Consider the following 23,088-nt stretch of genomic DNA (forward strand, 5'->3'; position numbering starts at 1 on the left):
ACGAGACCTGTGAATTACGGGTTTTTTTTTTCACTTTTCAGCCAATAATTATGCATGCTTTATCTTAAAATGTTTTTATAAAAATGAATACACTGACTTTCGTACAAGAAAAATACCCTTTTTTCAAAAACTTAAGAGGAACTATTTTTTTTTAAAAAAAACAACATACATTTCTAACATTATGACCATTTTATTGAAAGCTTCCACTTTGAAAATTCGTAGCAGTGAATATTGCCGCGAATTAACTGCTGAAAAAACAACTTTCAATGCAAGAAATGAGATGAAAATTAGAGAGAAAAAAAAAGTTTTTATTATTTTTTTTTCAAACATCATACATACAACAATGTACACATACAAGTTTTTAAATAAACAATTTACAAACAGGTCCACAGAGCATAATTTGGAATATTAAAATCGCTATTCACAAGAGTGCTATGAATTAATTTACAATGCAAACCTTTGTCCAGTATTTTATACAAACTCCCTAAATTTGAAGAGTTTTTTTTTTCCCAACCTATGCAATTATTCCCAGCATATAAGAAATTCTTTAACATTTTCATTAGATCTATTTTCATCATGACTCTACAACTGCCATGTTTTCTCACACTGCAAGTGGGTGCCAGAAACTAACACCTTTTCCCTCTAATGCAGACTTTGTAATATTACACTCAACAGTAATCAACACATTAACGAAGATGACCCAAAATGGTGGCCCAAAATTTCAATAAAAGATATTTTTATTTCACGAGTGATGCATAAGAATTTAAAAGAACTTGGAACTATCCAAAAAAACTTTGCATTAAATTGACATTTTCACAATTATGCAGTTGAAGCTCAAGGGAGACCACAAGTGCTAACATGAAGAAAGCAGGGTATTGTGTATTCATTATTAGGGAGTTGACATGGAAGAACGTGTAAGTCACAAAAATCAAATCTCACACGACAATAAAAAATCTCTGTAGCGAAGCCATAAACACACACTGATATTACCCTCTTTGCACAGCTGCAGAACTAAACTATTTCTTTTAGCGATTCTCTCACTTTAACATTCCACTGGTGCAGATTTGTATCATCTTATCCAATTCAATCTTTGCTGGAGGAGTTTTATTTTGCACCTCAGTTCAGCTTTTGGGACTTCCGCACTTCAGAACTGATCTGGAAAATTAGTGCAATCCTCCCTCGACAAAGCAACTGTAGCCAGTTCTGATAATGCCTGTAGTAGCTGCTTCAAGCTCATTTTTGCCATCTGAATCATCAGTGTTCACCATGTTGTCATGATTGTGAACAGCAGTTTTCAACCTTCTAGAAATCTAAAAAGAAAAATCCTAATTAAAATATTAATTAATTATTGTAACAGGCAAGCTGTTGACGAGGATGTACAGTAATACTTTTATTCACGAGACAAGTGAGGTTCAAGTTTTATCGAGAGATGAAGACATTCTCAAGGAGTTAGATCTTCATGACAAAGGGTTGTCAGTTTTACATGTTAGTTCTGTATTAATGTAGAATAAAGGAATGCTCCATATACACCACACCGACCATCACAATATACAGTAAAATCTCTTCTAATGGCCACCTCCACTACTGCCATATTTTGTTGAAACCAAAAGGCAGGGCTCGGCACGGGTCACTTTTTTAGAAACTAGTCACTTTTATTACGTATTTTCAGGCCCAGGTTTTCTACTTTTTTAGCAAAAAAACCTCGGTCTCTGGAACTTTTCTGCTGTCAGTGTTTTTCTTTTCTTCAAAGAGAAACTTTACCGGTTCAAGGTTCAATTTTCTCCCTCCCTTCATGGAACTACGATCGTTAGCTCCCTTCACGTGGAACCCCTATGTATGAAGGCGTCTTATCTTTCCGGGAGCATACCGTGTGACGTCAGCATAACTTGATTTCAAGTATAGCCACTAGAATATCAACTCCTTATCTAGTCGCCTTAATTTCAAGGTGCTTGGAAAGAAAGCTCCTTGGTTAAAGAGTCATCATTTTATGGAAAAGCTGGGCGGAAAAAAATAGCGTAAAAGGCGTACTCACAACAAAGAATTTTTTCCCCTCCTCTACTACCATTCTTTCGTATTTCCCCACGTGTGCTCACTCGTTCTTTCATTTTCATCTTATTTTAAAATAACCTTTATTTTATTTGTTTTAAAAAATTTTAGTCCTAAGGGCAGAATTCCTTTCTTGGAGCATCGAGCAAATTACATTTGTTGTTTGTTCTATCGTTACTTTTGTTAAGTTTTTTTAATATTTGAAATGACGATTAGAAACGAACTTACGCACAGCTGGAGAATACCAAAGCGTGCGTATTAAAGATGCATACTATTAATACGTAAATACGCTTTGGAGAATACTCTTGTAGCTGGCCAAGGTTAAAGAAGCTCGCAAGTATTTTGAATTTACTTACAATAAAAAAAATCATCCGACTGAAAATTGTGATCTATCTAGAAATAAAATTTGTACTATTTTTCTAACTGGATTTAAATCTCACCAAGAAACCGTAGCCCCTGATATGATCGAAAGGAGAACTATTTATGAAAAGATCACAGAATTCTGCAATTCAACATTTAGTTTAACACAAAGGTTTCCAAATCAGATGAAAATTGGTCATCAGGCTGATAAAAACTCAGTTAATGTGCATGCGAGCCGTAAATAGAGGCGGATTTAATGGTGGGCACACAGCACGCGCCTTTGGCCTCTACTTTACACTTTTTTCCTAATTTAAGGGGCCTAATATTAATTTGTTTTTTTATGCCTGGGGCCGTCAACAACTGACCTTTATCCGCTTCTGGCCGTAACTTAATTTAGTTCATCTTCACGATACTGATTGTTGACTTAATATCGACATATTGCGCTCCATTCTTGTTGTTGTGTAAAAAAATCCCCGTTTTAGACCTCAAAAGTTATTAAAAATTTTTTGTCTTGAGTCGCTGTTATGACCGCAGTAGGAGAGGGCGGGATCTGGTTCCACGGGTGTTGAACGAGGAAGGGTGCAGAGTTTACTCTTTTTCTGTTTAAAAAAATAGATACTAGCCCCGGGCGATAGTAAGTCTTAGTTTGTACTTGCGGCCCAGCTTGCTACATACCGTGATCAGATCCAAAACTGGGGGGGGGGGGGGGCAATGCCTCGAATGACATTTTTGATGGAATGGTATATTTAAGAAAAGGCAATAAATTCCTTTGCAAAAATATCGAATTTCACAGTCAAGGGGCAGTAAAATCACGTTTCCCCTCCAGAAAAAATATCGTATTACGGCCATGGTAAATTTGGTGCCCCGGGTGGGGTGGGGGCAAATTCACTGTTTTTGTTCGTTGAAAATTACGGGAGGAGTCAGAGCTAACGTGGCAACTTTCTTACGCGCTAAAATAGGTAGCCCTGACCGCAGCATCCATAAACTCTGTATGTTGTTGATTTGATTTTTGTGTTCATTTTATCCTAATTTTCTGTACTTCCAGATATATTTCTACCGATTTTCGCATATTGCCGCATATTGGGTTGATTCATATTATAAATTATATATTTTTTTGTAATTTTAAATGCCCTTTGTCAGCCATCTTGAATTGACCACCGCAAAACGGCGATTGATTGGCGCAGAAAAAAGTCGCCACGTTGGTGCTTACAAGGTTCATGGGAAATTTACCGGGAGGGCCGTGGAGTCTTTTTCTGTTAAAAATTACGGGGGGGGGGGGGGAAGGGCCAAAATTATACTGCTTCTGGTTAAAGGAGTAAATGTTTTTTTTGCAGGGGTGTATGTTGTGTGTAAAAAAAAGAAAAATATATATTTACAAATTTTACTCTCAAAAACCAAACAATTTCGAAACTGGTTTATTTTTCTCCCTCACCCAAGGGCAGTATTATTTTTGTGCCCCCCCCCCCTTCACCTGTAAAAAAGTAAACTGACCCACCCTTCCCAGTCAAGCCATAGGTGGAGATAGACTTGAAGGTCTTAGATTGACACTAGGGGGAGGGTGTGACGCCCTCCCTCAACGTATAACAATTAAAATAATTTAGTTAATTTAATAATTTGAATACTTTATTCAATTTATTGATTTAAATAATTTAATTCAGTAATTTAAGTAATATTTTAATTTAATAATTTGAAATAATATTGCTAAAAATGTAATTTTATAGTTTTTTTTTTAATCATCATAGTAAAATTCTTGTTTGAACATATTATACAAACCTAGGTACGTAAATCAAATTTGTACTAGTTAAAAAAGTTTGAGTATTTTTGTATACTCCCATTCATAGCATAACATGAATGAAAAATCCACTAGAATGTAGATGGGACAAATTCTCTCATCAAATTTTGTGTTATTTCATTTTTTTTCCTTCTTTGAATGTGGAAACTTTTTCCCATTTTGAAGTTTTCCCCGCTTAAACTGATTTTAAGATGGGTTGTGGAAAGCAACATGGGAGAAACGCATTGCTCCTGTTACTTAGAAAGGATGTAATGTTACTCTCTCACACATAGTTGAGTTGGTGATAAATTTGATAAGTTATTCAAAACTTTTCTGGTTAGCAGAATGCATTTGAGTTTGAATTATTTCACACTATTATCTGAAAAAAACAATTTCGATGAGTTCCATTGAAATACAAAAAGTTTAGTAAAAACTAAATTCAATTTCAATTCATTCAATTTGGTAATAATCGAAATTCATTGTCCATTTGGTCTCTTTCTAAAATTATTTTTGTCACTATTTGGTCACTTTTTTAAACATTTTGGTCACTACTTTCACTAGTTTTGAGGCCATGATCTGTGCTGAACCCTGTGAAAGGTCTCAGACTTAACATTACAAGAACCTCAGATCAACTATTTCCAAACAATAACTTTGAACACAAAGTTAAAAAAATATGCATAGCGTAATGAGAAAAATAATTTTCAAGGCAGTTTCCCCCCCCCCCTCCCAAATTCTACAAAAAAAAAAAAGATTATGTGTGTATTGTTTCTTTTCCTGGGTAAATGCTAGATGGATTTTGAAGGCAGCGGAGAGGGGAAAAACTTACAGATTAGAGGGGACAACAGAAGACAGGCTATCAACACTAATCATACACAAGCTGTCCAATTACTAGAAAAGCTTTGTTTATGTGGCACTCCCTACTTTAAGGGATAGTTCAAAACGAAAAATGGACCTCGCAAATAGTGAATGAATAGAAATATCTGGGGCATAAATTTTTTGGGAGGGATGTGTTAATCTTCTTTTCACAAGAATGTCTTTAGCTATCGGACTGAAATAATGACATAAAAATGCCCTGGAAAGAAGGCTTAATTTATTTTGGATGGTCCTGTTGATGGCCGTTGTTGGGAAGTTTTACTGTAATTTTCCATTATAGTTTGCAAAATAATTTTGTTTCTAATTTCGAGGTAAAAAAAAAAATAGACAAAGATATTGAAAATTATACAGGGCCATCATTGAGGGGTCAGGGGTGGCCATTGGCTTTTGAAAATACACTGAAAATGGTACATATGTATACAAATATATATATCAGGGGTGGGAAGTCCATTTCGGAGCAGCAAAATTCAGGATTTGGAGCAGCAAATTCGGGGTTTGGAGCAGCAAAATATGGGATTCGGAGCAGATATTTATAAATTGGAGCAGTGAAATTAACAAGAATATTTTCGTTAACCCTCAACCCTTTTCAAAATAAAACTGCACTGTCTTTTGTTATCAAACATCTTTTCGTCAGCTTGATTTTTGTTTTTGGTGTTTTAGGCTTTTGACATCTTGTTTGAAAGAGCGGCTGTCATAAAATTTTTTGCACCAGTCTATTTAAGATGATTTTTGCTTACTGAGGGCACTATTTGCTGCCTTGAACAGCAGCACTTCAAATGAGCTAAAAAAATTTTATAAGTTTTAAATTTTTTTATACTTGGAAAAAAATTGTTGCAAAATGGGAGAGAATTTCGTAAGAATCAACTCGATGTTTGGCGATTCAGCACTCATTATCTGTCGAGATTGGCGATCCGATACTCGATATTTGGCGAGATTGACGTTTGACGATTTAACGCTCGTTATTTGGCAATATTGATGATTTAACGCTCGTTATTTGGCAATATTGACGATTTAACGCTCGTTATTAAGGCAAAGTTTCTAAACTAACATTCGTAATTCGGCGAACATGCGCTTTTTACTCCCGGAATGAAAATTTTTTTATTTAACACAATGATAATCGACTACAGTAATTTCTGCTGCTTCCAGTGACGACTTTTTTTTTAAACGGAAACACTCGAATTTGCACTTTAAAGCTGAAAGGCATTGCAAACCATCTTCAGTTCCACGATCACGGACAATATCGGGGTTTCGCGATGGAAAGCCCGATCAGGGGCCGATAGTTTAAGTATAATGGAATAAAACACGCTCTTCTCGTAAAGAAACGTTTCGTGGCTAGCAGGAACAAAAGGTTTTTGGCGTCCTTTCCGAAATTCCGGGCATACTGAAGCAAAATTCGCTATTTGGCGCAGAAAAATACGAAAATACGCTATTGGAGTAGGATGGCGCAAGATATTAGTTTTGGCGCAGTGCGGCGCAGAGTTCCCACCCCTGATATATACATACATTGAGTACATGTTCTTTGCCCCCCCCCCCCCGGAAAAAATTGAAATGACGGCCCTGAAAAATTATATATATATTTATATACACTCATTTCCATAAATTAAGGATAACGCCAGCTCCGGCAAATAAAGGTTCAGAAACAAAACAAACATTACTTATTCAAAAAGCCCATTTATTAAACAAAAGATAAAGAACAAAAACGATGGTTTATGTATGATACCATTCATAAAAACTATGATTTTTGCTCCCTGGAGCAATTGTAAAAAATATCTCCTTTACAAAAAATTTTAAAAAATAACTCCTTTACGGAAATACAGTCCGTACAACGCCTAGGCATGCTGAGTATCAAATTATCGATCTGATCTTGGGGAAGATCACTCCACTCAGCAAGCAATGCTCTCCCAAATTGACCGGCTACGGTACAGGGTCTAGGTCAATTCGTCGCGATCAACTTGTCGCGCGACAATTCGTCGCAATCAATTTGTCGCAGCGTCAATTCGTCGTGTTACAAACTCGTCGCGGTACAAATTTGTCGCAGAGTCAGTTCGTCGCGGTGCAAATTTGTCGCAGACTCATTTCGTCGCGGTACAAATTTGTCGCAGAGTCAGTTCGTCGCGGTACAAATTTGTCGCAGAATCAGTTCGTCGCGGTACGAATTTGTCGCAGAATCAGTTCGTCGCGGTACAAATTTGTCGCAGAGTCAGTACGCCGATCAAATAAATTTTCAAAATTCAGTTTTCATGGTATTCATGCCACACTTCCCGCTTTCTGGCGGGATCTCCATTTCTCGCAGCGAGGGGCGTTGGGCGAACACACCAAGATGATAAATTACGATAAAATAAATTTTCAAAATTAAATTTTCACCGTACAAGCCGCACTCCCGCTTTCTGGCGGGATCTCCATTTCTCGCAGCGAGGGGCGTTGGGCGAACACACCAAGATGATAAATTACGATAAAATAAATTTTCAAAATTAAATTTTCACCGTATAAGCCGCACTCCCGCTTTCTGGCGGGATCTCCATTTCTCGCAGCGAGGGGTGTTGCGGGAACACACCAAGATGATAAATTAGGATCAATGCCCATCCCAAAGCACAATTTGCCTAAGGGGTCATTCAAGTATTACGTCAGGATCGGGGAGGGAGTTTCGGATTTGTTGACTTTTGATGGCGGGGGGGGTTGAAGGTCGCTTACGTCATCAACCACCCCTTTTTGAAGATATGAAATATTCTAAGCTGCTGGTGAAATTTTGCTGACGGGGGAGGGGATGGGGGTCAGTGTTTTGCTGATTTTTGCTGACAAGGGGGAGGGGGTCAAAAATGGCTGAAAATCTGCTTACGTAATACTTGAATGGCCCTAATTCACTATTGAATATGTATCTGCCATGTAGGGAATACATCTTTGAGGAATTTTTTACCGACAATATATCTAAGGCTAGCATTACACTATGAAAGTGTTCTAAAAGTCCTTTTATAAAACTTGAAAAATTCAACCAATAAGATTATCGGTTGCATTTGCTCGAATGTAACCTATGAACTTTATTGGTTGGATTTTTTGAGTTTTTAACTTGAGCAACTTATCCGGTGCAAATTAAATTTTGAAAATGTATGTGATCGCAATTTATCATCTCGGTGTGCGCCCCAACTCCCCTCGCTACGAGTAATGGAAATCTCGAGAGAAAGCGACAAGTGTGGCTTATCCGGTGAAAATGAAATATTAATTAAATTAAATTATTAATTATTTCAGGTTCTTGTGGAGATACTGTAGTGGTTAATGTTGGTGGGGGTCTCGATTCCACATGGGACAGATACAAGTTTACACGTAAAGACAGCCTCCGCTGTGCTGTAATTTGGGGAATATCATAAACACCGACATTTTTTTACAGAATTTTAAAATTTTATCATAGAAAAAATGATTTTTTTAACATTTACAATAATTAAATAATAAAACATTAATATCAATTGTAATTTTAATTTCGATGTAATTTCGATGATTTTTTTCGAAATGACAAAAAAAAAAAATTTAGTAAACTGTATGCATTTCTTGATGGAAAAAAACTTTTCTTCATGTTTATTTTTTCACGTATGAGACAAAAAACCTACATACAGATCGCGTGACGAGTTGACTCTGCGATAAATTGACGTCCCGACGAATTGGTTACACGACAAATTGTCACTGCGACGAATTTGTACCGCGACGAATTGGCTCTGCGACGAATTTGTACCGCGACGAATTGGCTCTGCGATGAATTTTTACCGCGACGAATTGGCTCTGCGACGAATTTGTACCGCGACGAATTGGCTCTGCGACGAATTTGTACCGCGACGAATTGGCACTGCGACAAATTGATGCGCGACGAGTTGAGCGCGACAAGTTGATTGCGACAAATTGACCGGCTACGGTACACATGTAGGAGGGGGTTGACAGGCTGCAACTCGTCGGCCAAGCGTGTCCCACACATGCTCTATCGGATTCAAGTCAGGTGAGAATGCTGGCCATTCCATACGGGTTACATCCTCAGATTCAAGGCATTCGTTTACGATGTTTGCTCGGTGAGGACGGGCGTTGTCATCCATAAACACAAATTCTGTGCCCATGGCACCCCTAAACAAACGTACATGTTGTTCCAGAATGATGTCCCGATAAATTTGGGCTTTCATGGTTCTGGTTTGAACATGCAGATCTGTTCTGGCACCCAGTATAATTCCACTCCAAATGAGCAATGCTGCACCACCGTAACGGTGTCGTTCAATGATGTTGTCTTGGTATTAACGGGTACCTGGCGTTCTCCATATGAAAGTCTGACGTGAGTCAGACTGCAAGCTAAACCTGGACTCGTCGGAAAACATCACACAAGCCCACTGTGACGATGTCCACATTGCATGTTCTCTACTCCAGGCTAATCGCTGCCGACAGTGAGTTGCCGTGAGCGGAACACATCTGACAGGCCTGCGAGCATATAGACCAATATCTCCCAAACGTCTGTATACGGTTTGCCTTGAAACTGTGATACCCGTGGCTGCAGATAGCTGACGAGACAGGTCGGATGCTGTGCTCCGTCTGCTTCTTTTGGCAGTTACTGTCAAATACCGGTCTTCATTCGGCGTTGTAACTTGGGGGGGGCGACCTGTACTGTAACGTCTACTGACATTTCCGTTATCTTGGAATCATTGCCAAAGCCTAGAGATGACACTTTGGGCAATTCCAAGTTCCTCGGATACTTCCATCTGAGTACGCCCACATTACAGGCGGCCGATAATTCTACCACGTAAAAAATCATCCACATGCGTCCTCTGTGTCATAACTATTCGCTTATGACACTGAGCGCCTTACAGAACTCTTGTGAACAATTTTACTTCTTTGCCACCATTCCTTATATACCCCTCCCCTTTACACTCTCGTCATTGTGACATACTATCGGCATCATCTGGTGGCTTCATGAAATTTGCATATCGTTCTTGCAGGTGATAATTCTACAGGTGAAATTTTTACTTTAGATTTCGATTTCCGTGTGATTCTGAATTATCCTTAATTTATGGACATGAGCAGGGCCGGTCTTAGACCTAGTGGCGCCCGGTGCAAAAACAGTAGTCAGCGCCCTCCCCCCAGGCTCAAATCCAGTGATGTGTCAGAGAAGGCAATTTTTGCTAGTCATTATTGTCCCGTAAAATACGGGATCTACCATATTATTGGACTCTAGGCGTGGTGATCGTCCCCATCGCCCCCCCCCTCTTGGTTGGATATTAAGGGACGAAGAAGTCGGAAAAGCTTCTTCTAGAACAGGATTACTGCTATTTAACTAGTAAACAAGCATAAAAACCCAACTTGTTTGATTTAATTACGATTAATTGGGGTAAATCGAGAAGCTACTTAGAATAAGACAACTATAAATACATTATGGGGATTGTATAGTATTTTATCATGTGTATATATTGTTTTATAATTTTTTATTGTGTTTTCAATTGGGTTGCTGTATTTTTGAAATATATGACATCCATATTTGTTGTAGGCATCTTTTTCTCAGCCACCTCAGCATTGTGTTTGTATTTGTATTTTTGAGATTTAGAAACATTAAAAAAGCAAAACGTCATACATTTATGCAGGATACTCATCACAAAGGATCATACTTATTCATACTTATACTTCATACTTATTTTAATTGAATTTTACGGTAAAATTCATGTAGTGCACGTATCACGTACGGGCAAAGCTGATAATAAAAGTGCTTAAATTAAAGTGAAATTATGTATGATGTCTTTCATATTTATAAGACTCGTAAACTTCATTTGAAATTATCCCTTTCAGACCCAGTACTAAGAAACAGTAAGGGCAAGCAAACACCATCTAAAGCACCGGGCCCTGCAACTTGGGCAGACCTGTAACTATTCTGAGGCAACTTGGGCGGTGCCCCGAGCCGAATGGGAGGGGGACGTGCTTGTAACTTCTTTTTCTGAGCACAAGGGCGTAGCGAGGGGGGGGGGGACTTAAGGGTCTGGTTCCCCCCCCCCCCGAAATGTGAGAAAATGACCGGAAAAAGGTTAAAAGATGGCCAAATCCATTGTTTTGTCAGTTTGGTCCCCCCCCCCCCCCGAACGAAATTTCTGGCTACGCCCCTGTCTGAGCTTAACTATTTCAAGGAGACTCCAAGAAAAGACTGCTCCTGAGAAAGCACGTTACAGCCCTGGGAAGGGGCAGGGCCGTCTTAAGAGCATCATGCCCCCTACAGGCCAAGTGGTTTTTCTGAGGCCCTACGTAGTAAATTCTAGAAAATTTTAAGTAGATCTCATTTTCGTGAGGCCCCTCTACTCTTCAGGCTTCCGGGCGTCTCCCGGGTGGGCACCATGCATTAAGATGGCACTGGGAAAGCGTTGTCTTTTTTCACTCTGTAGATTTTTTTGTAATCTCAGGGACTTCGGCTTTAATTTCAATGATAATGCACAATTCTTGAAGTTTGGGCTGAACATCCCTGATGTTAAAAAAACAATATCTAAATTGAAAAGAAGTAACCCGCACGTTTGTGCATACAGGATCTAAAAGGATTATGCATAATCACCTGTAAAAGTGATGCATACTGCAAAATTTATCAAACTTACTGAGACGATTGGTGTTTGTGAGACTTGTACAGAGCGAATTGTTTTGAAAAAGAAGAGTTCGATCTATGGTTCTATTATTTCGAATTTGCTCAGTCAATCGTCAACTTCCAACTGTTCTTCCTACATCTTTTAATGGCAACAAAGGATCACTCAATCTGCTCCTGGAAAATCTCGCATTTCTCTCTTTCAGATGTTATCTTCCCATTTCCTAAGAACTTTTAGTTCCAGAACTTCTTTTTTTTTGTTTCGCGGAGCCAATCCAAATGTTTTCCACTGTGCCTCAAATCGTAATTAATATATAAGCTTACCTTACAGTTACAGGCAGCTAGATTAAGTTCACACTATGATTCATATTCCCAAATAATGTATAACACAGTGGAAAAATTGAATGTTTTAATCAACTGGTACACTATTTAATTAATAGATCTATTTGGTGAGACGTATCATCGCACGCGCATGCTCTTATACCTACTACCTTACCAAGGTGCAAAACAATGCTGTGAAGCATATCTTAGGGATAACGATATCAATGGAATAAAGCAATGCATATTTTGCACCTCAAACTTTTTTCTTAGTTTCAAAAACAGAATTGGGGGGGAGGGGTCATGATTGCGGAATATGGTTTACAAAGCTGTTTAAAAAAAAATCAAATTAAATTTCCAACATACGTTCCTCATTAGTTTCTTGAACGGGAAAAGATGTCTTTTTAGAGTCCCGTTGCTGCCGCACCTTATCAAGGCCTCCTGATACTGTCTAGGAGCCAACTGTGGTGGTCGAGTAGTCATAGTGATGGAGTTGCAACGCGAGGATTCGGGTTCGAACCCCGCCGGTGCCACAATGGTGGTCGGCTAAAGTTGGTTTTCAAGGCGCGAATGCACGCCGATCTCCCCATTAAAAAGTCTCGCCACTGAGAACAACAGGCCTACAACGTTACAAATATTCACTTCACTCACAATTTGAAGTATAAATGTCAGCACTGAAATATCAAACACAACACTAGCTACACACTTAGGTGCACTCATTTTATCCCAGACTCTGCCACGAAGCTAGGCTGGAAGAGATCTCGGCAACGGGATAAGTCTGGTGGCAGAGCCCCTGGCGTTCATTCATGTCTATGAGCCAAGCCTCCTATCAGGCTCGAGCCTCATAGGAGGCTTTACTGTTACTCACCGGATATCTGGAACAAGATGCATGAAACTCCGAAAAGATGTTCAGTTGTGTATGTACGGTTTGCTACAATTTTCGACACACACATATGTTGCACTCATAGGTCGGTCGAGACAAAATCTCTACCCGAGCGGGACATGTTTTTGGCCCCCCCCCCCGACTTCCCCAATTAGAAAAGAAAACTTTTGTTTCAATCGCTTTGTTCTGATGCGTTCAAAGGGACAGCAATATTTTATATCATAACACATCACATGTCGAATTTTTTTTTTTTTGCCCTTTTACCTTGCCGCTCCTTCTAGAGCGCGCAGAAATAATTTTCCAATTTTTTTCGCCTTTTTACTTCGGACTTAACACCCATCCTATAGAGAGGGCACAAATAAGTTTTCCTAATTATTATTTTGCGTTTCCACTTTGGATATGACGCCCCTCCTAAAGTGAACAGAAATCATTTTGTGTAATTTTTTTCACCCTTTTACGCCAGATTTGGTGCTCCTATTAGAGGGGGCAGAAATCATTTCTCCTTTTTTCGCCCTGTCTACCTCAGACTTGGCGCCCCTCTTACAGCGGGCACAAATAATTTTTCCTAATTTTTTTTCACTTCGGATTAGATGTCCTTCTAGAGCACACACAGTCCACTGAGCTGCCCCTAGTTGAACAAATACGAAAGTCTTACGAATCGGGAGACTGGTTAATAAAAGTAATACAAGTCGGGGAAAAAGAGGCATGAAGGGCCTCTGGCTCAAAATCTTTCCCACATCAGAAGACACGCTCAATTCTTGTAATACTCCCCACAACACAGCCCCCAAAATCTGCTGCAGGGGAAAATGAAAAGAGCTCGAGAGAGAGAGAAAGAGCGTGTACTTTTATCTGACCAAAATCGCTATATACTGTATATACACTGCTGGCCACCGTAAATGCAACACCCTGAAGGAAGCATGCAAAAAATATGAAATTTACAACATGCATTAGCGGAGGTGAGATATGCAAATGATTAGAATTTCAGCGCAGACGCACATCATGCGCGCCTGTGGCGCCACTTCAAAGCGCTATTTAAGGCTTGGAGATTTCGACAATTTGAAGTACGGCAATTGTGTTTTTCTTGTGGTTTTTTCAAAAAAACGATCAATTATGCCTCGTAGAAAACAGCGATCATCTTTTGATCAAGTATCCGAGTTCGACAGAGGAAGGATAGTGGCCTACCGAGATTGTGGATTATCTTTCAGGGAAATCGATAGTCGTGTTGGACGAAACCAAACAACTGTAATGCGGATATGTGATCGTTGGATGCAGGAGGGTACAACGGACCGACGTGTTCGATCGCATCCACCTCAGTGCACCACTTCACTTGATGACAGGCGTATTGTGCGTATGGCAGTGACGGATCGCTCAGCCACATCACGAATCATAGCACAGCACATTCAGTCTGTACCGCATCATCCAGTGTCTGCGCGTACCATTCGACGCCGTTTACAGCAGAGTGGTCTGTCCGCAAGACGTCCATTGCTTCGTCTACCCTTGACGCAGAACCACAGACGTCTCCGCCGCCAATGGTGCGATGAAAGAAGGATGTGGACGGCACAATGGAATGAAATTGTCTTTACTGACGAGTCACGCTTCTGTCTGCAACACCACGATGGTCGGATTCGAGTCTGGAGAGACCGTGGAGAGAGGATGCTGAACAGCTGCGTTATGCACCGCCACACTGGTCCTGCACCGGGTATTATGGTATACGGCGGTATTGGATATCACTCTCGCACTCCTCTAGTACACATTGCCGGTACTTTAAAAAGCCAGCGCTACATCTCCGAGGTGTTGGAGCCAGTTGTCCTTCCTTACCTTCAGGGCTTGCCCACAGCCATATTTCAACAGGATAATGCGCGACCACACGTGGCACGCATTGTCCAAAGGTTCTTCATCAATCGCCAGATTGAATTGCTTCCCTGGCCAGCTCGCTCTCCGGATCTTTCGCCGATAGAAAACATGTGGTCCATGGTTGCTCAACGATTGACCCAGATTACATCCCCAGCTGCCGCACCAGATCAACTTTGGCAACGCGTGGAAGCTGCTTGGTCTGCTGTACCCCAAGAACACATCCAAAGTCTCTTTGAATCAATGCCGAGGCGTGTGGCAGCGGCAACAATGGCGGCTACTCTGGCTACTGATTTTGGCAGGAACCACACTTCACAGAAGTCTATAAATTTAATCATTTGATGCTTGGTCAACATGTTATCTACAAAATAAATATTGTTGCGATATCTCTTGTCTTTCTTGGTGTTGCAATTTGGGTGGCCAGCAGTGTATATTAGCAATCAATTCTTTTCTTTTCGAAAAATAACCGTATAATATTATATACATACAAACCTCCAATTATTTTCTCATCTCTATCATTTTTCATGTATATTTTAGTTATTTTTTAAATAAGTACCTTAAAGATATTTTTCTAGTAATGTATATTTAACGCGTTTCGGTGCCCCTTTTCATTTCGCGACCGGTAAGACCGCCCCTGGACATGAGTGTATATAACAATAAATATTATATATATATTTTCAATATAAAAGCTGTGTACTACCAGTTGCGCAACAGCAATTTGATTGTTCACTACATAACTGAATACACTGGTTAATCAAATATTATATGCCAGAGCTGTTGATAACCACTTAAGTGGGACCGATTGAACTTAAAATTTGAAAACCACTTAAACAAGGAAAAAATACTAACTTAATATCTTACCGGTAGGGGTGTTCAATAAGTGATTGGCGTCGCTTCTGCAAAGGATGTGGGTGATGTGAAATATCAAATACAGTAAAACCTCGATAAGTCGTCACCTCAAATTATCGAAAAATTATGACGGCTTAAGCGGAGTGACGACTTAAGCAGAGTTCTGTCAGATTTAATGTGCAATGTTATGAAAATCGTATAAATTTAAAGTAATATGAAATTTATTAAAGTTTGAATCAAAATAACAATTATAATAAAATTTATAGATCACGAAAGAATAAATAATAGCAATTTTTTACCTTTTTTATCTCTTATTACTTAAATTATTGTGGTAAAATGTACAGTAAACTTTGATTTATACTAGTAATTTTTAATTTAGACTAATAGAGCAACTGTTAGTCTAAAGCTATAAGTAGCTTTTCTTCATAATAGAACTCTCTATTACACATTAATTTTACATAGACATCAAATTTAAAATTTTAGTATTTTGATTCTTCATCAGTAGTTCATGATACAACTTTTGACTTGGTGGAGGAACCCTGGGCAGGGAAAAGTAGACATAAGACCTGAACTTGGGAAAGAATGTCAAATTTTTTTCAACAAAGATATTTTGTTTAAATTTCAAGCCCCAAATTAGTAGAGCCCATGCTTTCTATGATTATTTATTATCCTGCCCGACTTGATTAATTTGATTCTTCGATTTACATAATTTTTTATTTCCTTGCACCAAGTGTAATCTTTGATGTATCAATAAATTTTGGTTTTTCCGGAGATGCCCTGGGGGGCTGAAATGCTTACGTTGCTTCTTGCGAAAGAGCCTGGGTGTCTTGCGGTTTCTCCAGTTTCTCCATTAGCGCCCATACAGAAATGAGATCTCGCTTGAACAGTCCTCAACGTTCCAAAAACCTTAGTTGGCGAATGAACTTCCCCAGCGTAACTTTCATTACTTAAACTGTTCCGTTTGGGTATATAAGATTTTATGGTGACTTTTAAGCATATGGCAATGCTGTTAACAAGCTCTTTTTTTAATGGGAGCCATAAAAATAGTCTGTTCCATTTTCTCAAATTTTTTCATAGTGACGAGTTAACCGAAATTAGCGATGAGTAAACGAGGGTTTAATAACATTGTTGTCTATGGAAGCTGGAAGGGCCTGAAAAAAAAAAATGACGACTTATCAGGGTGACGACTTAACGAGGTTTTACTGTATAATAGGGGAACAGCATCATCTTTCAAACAGCGTTGAGGACTTGTAGATGTCAGTTGTGAAATGTTCAGCAGAAAGAACAGATGCTTTAGTAGGATGCCAAGACTTTCTTTTCATAGCTTCCACGAATTGTTTAAGAAGAAGAAACCTGTATTTAAAAAAAAGTGAATAAATTACCAGGCTTCAAGAAAGCACAATAGAAGCAATCAATCATTGTTCATAATAGTAGCTTAACAATAATAATTGCTTGATAATTATAATAGATTGATAAAATAATTAGATATTATAAACATAATTATAACACTGATGATTGATACATTTATGATTCTCATATTTTGTTTTTCATATTTAACCAAAAACTGATGATGTAAATAATATTAATTGCATTTTACCACTCCTTATTCTCACATTATTTTCCCCCAGAAATAGAAAAATTTAGGTCCTTTGTTTCTTTAATTTACAAGGGATTATGGAAAATGTAATTTTTAACGAAACATATTTCGTCAGTTTATATAAACACGATTATATAATTATTATATAATTACACGATTATATAATTATTATATAATTACACGATTAAAAAAAAAAATTATGAGGTTTAAAATTCATGTGAAATCAATAAGTTATTTTGAATTGGGCTTATCAAACAGAAATTGAATGTGAAATGAAAACTACATGCTTTTAATTTTACAATTTTAGTTTAAAAATGAATGCATCTTTTATTTTTTATTATAAAACCATGTGCACTCACCTATAAAACCAAAGGTTATTTCCATCTTTCTTCTGTTTTCCCCATTGGTTGGTACAATTATAGGCAGAACATGATATCAGCATTTGTGTATGTACAGATGGACGACTATACTAATGAAATAATATGAAAACAACCAAAAAAAAAATACTGAAGATGGAAGTTTCCCCCATTGTTTATACGCTGAAATAAGCAATGTTTTGCCTATTTCGCTCTGGCACGCCCATTTTTGGTCACAAGCTCGCATTTTTGTGCCCCGTGAAATGTAAAAGAAACAGTTAAAGGATGAATTCGGCTTCCCCACTAGTCCAGCGCCCACAGGCACCAGCCGCCTACTCTTCCCTTAGTTGTGGCCCTGCACTATCTGGTTAAAAATTCCTGACTTCCAATTTAAACTCTAAAGGCGTGTATACACTAGCCTGCAGATCATGCAATGAAAGCACTCTCAATTGGTTGTTCGGTAATTTGTACGGTGTTGCGAATGATTCTTGAGCTGTTTTCATTGGACCCACCTGGAATCGGTTTTTTCAATGAACACAAAGGAAGTTTGTGTACCCACGAGCGGATTAGAACCGCTGTAGAATCAGCGCGCTGGTGTATACACGCCTTAACCTACTCTTTTTCTTGGAAATTTTAACACCTCATTTTCAAGAGGCCTCCTTTACACCTGGTATGACTGCCCTTAAGACTGCACTGGTGAATAGGCAAAATAGTAACGAAAATTATTCCCCCCCTCAAAGAGGTGCACCCAATCTGAGGTGAAAGAACGAAAAAAAAAAAAGAGTAAAAATAAAAAAGAAACTAGAGATAGAGAGAAGGGGGGTGGGTGGGGGGGTTATAAGAACTTTTTGCAAAAAAAACCTTGCAAAAGGTCGTCAATGCATTATTAAAAAGGAGGATGGGACTTGGGAGGAGACCAGTTATAAGTTCTGAAGAACAGTGGCGAGTAGGAGCGGCTCACAGTTCATTTCCGAGGATTTTAACAGGAAACGGGGATCACTTCTTGAATTTCCATCGATTGTGGTTCATTAAGAGCCAATAGTAACACGCAACATGAGTGAAAAAACCGAAATGGTTCGAGGGTCATTTCCGACCAATTACAGGCGGTGTTTCAACGGGAAACGGTTCACTTAAATTTCTGCCCCTGTAACAATAGTTGGGAACCCTTGGGAAATTTGCTAAACCCACCTCTATCTCTTATGTTGAAGACATGTTTATATAATTGTAAAATAGGGCTGTATATCTGTAATCAGGTCCCCCGCCAACTTGGCGAATTCTCTATAACAAGTTCGGTGAATTTCATATTACTCATAATTCCTCAAGAAATATAGCCATGATATTAACTGAATTATTATTAAATACCTTTCATCAATTTTATGAGAAATAATTTCCGTAATCGGGTCCTCCATCAACTTGGTGAATTTTTTTTCTCGCCTAGGTGTTTATATGTGGTATAGCTCAATGTGACATCATTGCATCTTGTGACGTCACGAAAATACGGCAAAAGTCAATTTTAAAATTAAATGAGAATTAATGAATTGAAATTGATCTATTATAATAAGTGCCAGATTAACAATAATTTATATTTATTTATTAATAAGTGTTATTATTAACAATTAATTGTAATTAATAATTTATACTAATAATAAGAAATACAAATTAATATAATACTATGTAATATTATAATAATTATTATTTTTATGTATAGTATTACCTGCAACCGGTTCATTGGACTGTCGGTACTTTCATTTGTCGAGTTTTATACTTATTGAATTACAGATCTCTTGGAGCGGTTGGAACAAAGTCAATATTTACCCCCAGGACGACCAAGCGTAGTGAGCGGGAAGCGGATATATCTGTGGCGCAAGCGAACCACACCACATTACTTGTTGGTCGATTTTCTTGCTGGGAGTGACCATAAAATGACCATGATACCTATAGAAAACCCCTGTAGCAAGAAACCTGTATGTCGCGGGGCACAGCTCCCTCGCTGCGCTCTGTCGTCCTGGGTAAACATATTCTTCCTCCGAGACACCACGTTTGTTTTTTGTTGACATGTGGAATTCGGACGATCTTGACCATCTGTGCATGATGAATCAAATACTTGAGAATTTCACTGTATTTGATAATATTTATAACCACGACAGCGACTGGCCGGACTGTGACGTTACTTGATTAATATGAATAACACTAATTATTACTTAATGAAATAAATATTCTAAAATAACATAACTTTCCCTACTATATCTGTCCCTTCCTGTCATGCAGACTACCAGATCCGGCGAAAGTAGGGGGGGATAGGCATTTCACTCTTTTATTCCGTGAGCGGTACACAGTGACGGATTGTTGACGGCTGCTGCGCTAAGTTCTTTTCGGAGAAAGAGGATTATTTTACAACTACAGTTACTTATGAAAGAATGACTATTGATAATGACAATACCTCAGATGAGCTTTGAGAAAGACTTAATTATTTTTGAAATTTTGCCAACATTCTGATTTTCATTATTGAGTTTAGTAAAAGATCTATTATCTAGCTATAGGTTTGATTAGTAATCGAAGAATTTCTTTCGTAGAACAATAGAAAAAAAGAACATTAATTAATACATCAGAAAATCTTAATTTTTTTTCTTGTAATTAAAAAATTACAAAAATTTTATTTTCGGACATTTTTTTATGAAACACTCAATGAATGTCTAAATTTAGATGTACTGTACGTCGGAACCCCAGATGTACAGTATTTGAATGAATCAATGTCGAAAAACACAACTAAATATTATTGTATTTGCGCATCACTGTCGTTATAGTTAATTAACTTATGTACCATTTCAAATGATTTCTACAAGTAAGATTACAGAAGTTCGATCTTTCCATATTTTTTCTAGTTGTTGGTGTTTTTCTAGCAAAACATACGCATACCAAAAAATAAGAAGTTTCCGTCAAAAGTAATTAAATATCGGTAAAACTGAAAATTTTTTTACTTTTGTGGATTTAGTTTGAATTCTATATTCCACCCCAAACTGCAGTGGTTCTTAAACTTTTGTCACTCGTGGCCATGGCCTCCCACATCCTGGAGCAGGATGGCTAGGAACTCTTGAAGGCCCGCAGCACAGACTTTCACAGGCCTTCATATGATGAATTCATGCGTGAAAAAAAAAACAAAAAAAAAAATTAAGAATCATCCCATACGTCAAGGCTAGTGCCCTGTAAGCTTGTGGGGGTCATGCTCGTGCCTCCCTTGCCCTGTTAATAGTTCATTTGTGGCTCTCAAAATAGTTTAGTATAGATATTTTACATCCATAAAAGAACCACTTCAAAGCATAAATAGGCACACACATACACATAAGTATTTCCATCTCGTCGTGACACCCCTCACAAAAGGTTGGCAACACCCCTAGAAGACACAACACACACTTTGAGAAACACCTCCCTGCCAGCTTAAAATTAGTGATAAGAAAACTAGAATAGATTTTGATAAATACCACTCTTGTCTCCAAAATATTCAGCCACTGATTCACTTGACAGAGAGTTGAGATTCTTCAAGAATTCACTATTCTTCAAGTGAATTCTGTGAATTCTATCACAAAGTGGACGATAGATGTATGAGAAGATAAGTAAGGGCTTTTATACAGGCGAGTTCCAAAAAAAATTGACCTGGCCTATACTATCCCAAAACATATATGCTTATAACAATACCAGAATTTGGGTTGTGGCTCTCACCATCTGTTTGTTGTGCTGTTTGTTATCCTGTTGCTTTTTCGCGTGTTTGGACATCTCTTTTCATTTTTAGCTCTCATTCTGTTCGTATCAAAACAAACGGGACTGGAAAAACATTCGCCTCTGGGCATAAGGAAAACATTCGCCTCTGGGCAGGACTCTGCAAAAGAAAAACTTCTTGAAAATAGAAAGACTTATGGTGAAAAGATTCAGCTTCAATGTAATTTGAATGATTTCCTACTGCGATTGAAATTTAGGAGGTCCTTACATATCTGAAAACACATATTGGCAGTATAACATGTAAAGCACTAGTGTAGTCTGTGACAAAGTTACAAACTATACAGTGAGCATTAAGTTGGCTTCTTAGCATAACATCCAAGCCACTCAGCACACTTCGGGACAAATCTCTAGGGGCGGTAGATCAAGTACTACACGTATATAAGGAGGTCATGGTACTGCGTGATTACCCCCTTTTTAGTCAGCCATTTTTTTTAGCTATTGCTAATAGCATCACAGTTGTAAGGCGATACTTCGATGTTTTTATACTTTTTCATTTTGTTATTTATTAGCATCAGTTGAAACTAAATCTATTACGAAATAGAATAACTAATTACCGTTATGTTAATTTTCCCTATAATTTCATTCTGAGTAATCATTTGCTTTGGTGTAGCTTGACCTGATTGATACTTGCTCCATAAAAAAACATAAATCCAATCGAACCAATTATTACGACCAGGAATAGTGACTCAGCATCAATTCCAAACTTTCCAGGTCTTCAAACTGTTTCCAGTCACAAGCACTGCCTGTATCCGTTATCAAAAAAAAAACAAAAAACACTTTTACGGCAAGTTTAACTTGCGAAAGAATGAAATGATAATTTCAATCCCTGAATGCAATTCCTCCAAGGCATGGGCGGAGATACGGAGGGGTGGGGGGGGGGCCTAGCGTCAAAGATGGAGTCGTCTGATCTAATGTATATGTGTATATCATTTTGAGACCCAAGCCCATGTTTATCAACCAATTTTTATGAAATTTGGAATTAACCTCCTTTATGGTAATACAAAATATTATGCTGTCATTTTTAAAAAAAATTCAAGAAAACTTCACTTTTCGTCATGTCCATTACAATAGACATTAAGCCTCAGTTCTTGAAAAATATGCACTGTTAATATTGAAGGAATGACATGAAAAACAATTTCAATTAATGTGAAAAATACAAAATTAAAATTATTTACTTTATAAATTTGACATAAATTCTTAAAACAGTTAGTTTTAGTCACACTCAAGTATCAAAATAGAAGAACGAAAATTTTACTAGATCAACGCAAAATAATCAATTTGCATACATGTGAAATATAGATGAATATATACATGAAGATAGAAGTATTTATGACATGAATGTCACTCTCCACTTGTTAATACAAGATATACAGAAGACTGGATGTTGTGAAGATATTTATTATTTGAGATGTTAATTTTTTAAGGAAGGAAAAAACTCATCTCTGCCTCTACCGGGAGTCGAACCCGGGTCCCTCGATTGCCGGACGAGTGCTTTGATGAGTTTTGAGATGAGTTTTATCCTTCCTTAAAAAATTAACATCTCAAATAATAAATATCTTCACAACATCCAGTCTTCTGTATATCTTGTATTAGAAGTATTTAGCAAAAACTGAGTGGGGCTGCATAAAACAATTATTCTGCACAGTCAAACAGAAATATAGGTTGCATTTGATACACATTACTTTTTTTTTGTGCATCCTTTGTAATTACATCTTACAAAATTATTAATTTTCATCATTTTTTAAAGATGTTTAAGTCCTTTTTTGTTACTTGTGTTGGACTCAATACTCATATTGTTTTTTTTTCGTTTACGAGTGTTTGGCAGTGCAATTGGTC

At 37.9% G+C, this 23,088-nt stretch overlaps 1 long non-coding RNA gene across 2 annotated transcripts; it reads right to left on the reverse strand.

The window, feature by feature from the left end:
• Positions 1–327: 327 nt before the first annotated feature.
• LOC149069413 (uncharacterized) lies at positions 328–22,144 on the reverse strand. Of its 2 annotated transcripts, none has more exons than XR_016195062.1 (2): positions 21,196–22,144; positions 328–1,310 (listed from the first exon to the last, which is right to left on the reverse strand). It is a non-coding gene; the product is annotated as an uncharacterized LOC149069413 (long non-coding RNA). The 2 variants fall into 2 exon arrangements; XR_016195063.1 differs by lacking the exon at positions 21,196–22,144 and adding an exon at positions 15,538–17,220.
• Between the last annotated feature and the right edge of the window lie 944 nt (positions 22,145–23,088).

Source organism: Pholcus phalangioides, unplaced genomic scaffold (assembly GCF_987345545.1).
Source record: "Pholcus phalangioides strain wild (caught in Gottingen) unplaced genomic scaffold, Ppha-v1.0 ptg000022l_1, whole genome shotgun sequence".
In the NCBI taxonomy this organism is placed as follows: domain Eukaryota; kingdom Metazoa; phylum Arthropoda; class Arachnida; order Araneae; family Pholcidae; genus Pholcus; species Pholcus phalangioides.